The sequence below is a fragment of the Gavialis gangeticus genome, unplaced genomic scaffold (genome assembly GCF_001723915.1).
Source record: "Gavialis gangeticus isolate Ggan-Ray unplaced genomic scaffold, GavGan_comp1, whole genome shotgun sequence".
NCBI classification, from domain to species: domain Eukaryota; kingdom Metazoa; phylum Chordata; order Crocodylia; family Gavialidae; genus Gavialis; species Gavialis gangeticus.
In genome coordinates, this window is record NW_017728993.1 from 29,692,706 (window position 1) to 29,693,454 (window position 749).

Consider the following 749-nt stretch of genomic DNA (forward strand, 5'->3'; position numbering starts at 1 on the left):
ACCAGCTTCTTTTCTGATGTTGGAATGGTAGGACATGGCGTTTCTGCTATGGTATATCATAGGGTGTTCTGGATATTCTTCCTTGTAGTTGCAGGTGACGATTTGCAGTGGTCATTTGGGGGATTGTTTTGGTCAACAATTGCCTGCAAATGCAAGGGACTGGACTCACTGGTTTAGGAAGCCCCTTCAAGTCATGGTTTACAGATACCTTGAGTTCCCATGTTTGGTAATGGGCCGGCCTTGCAGGAGGTGCTGGGGCAGAGCTCTGTGTCTCTGGGTTAAAACACCCCAGGCCCCTGCTTGTGAGTGTCCCTGAGAGAAGGTCACGGCGGGAGGGCCAAGGCCCTGTCCTCAGGGCGCGGCCGTGCGCCGGGCATGTACAAAGCAGGCCTGAGGAGCAGCCCCCAGCTCCGGGGGGACCCGCCACGCGGACTGGTCGCCGCAGCCCGCACCCAGCGCAGAGGAGCGGCCGGTCCCGGGGGCGCTCCCGCAGCCCGGCGACCTGTCACTGCCTATTATTAGGCGCTTGCCAGCAAGGGGCGCGGGGCTATAAAGCTGCCGGCCGCAGACGCTCCCTGGGGCGAGGGCGCGCGGAGCCGAGGTGAGGTGAGGTGAGGTGAGGTGAGCGCCGGGGGGCGAGGCTGTGGCTTCCCCTCCCCTCCCTCCCGCCCGGCCGGGGTCTTGCAGCCCCCCTGGCTCGGCTCGGCTCGGGGCGGGGTGGGGCGGGGCAGACGGCGGCGCGGGCCGCG

At 65.0% G+C, this 749-nt stretch overlaps 1 protein-coding gene across 1 annotated transcript in view; it reads left to right on the forward strand.

Moving 5' to 3' along the window:
- Positions 1-436: 436 nt before the first annotated feature.
- NEXN (nexilin F-actin binding protein) overlaps positions 437-749 on the forward strand; it is a 40,387-nt gene continuing 40,074 nt past the window's right edge. Inside the window, exon 1 of the mRNA XM_019501486.1 lies at positions 437-611. The gene's annotated coding sequence lies outside the window, so the exon portion shown is untranslated. The remainder of the gene's footprint in view (positions 612-749) is intronic.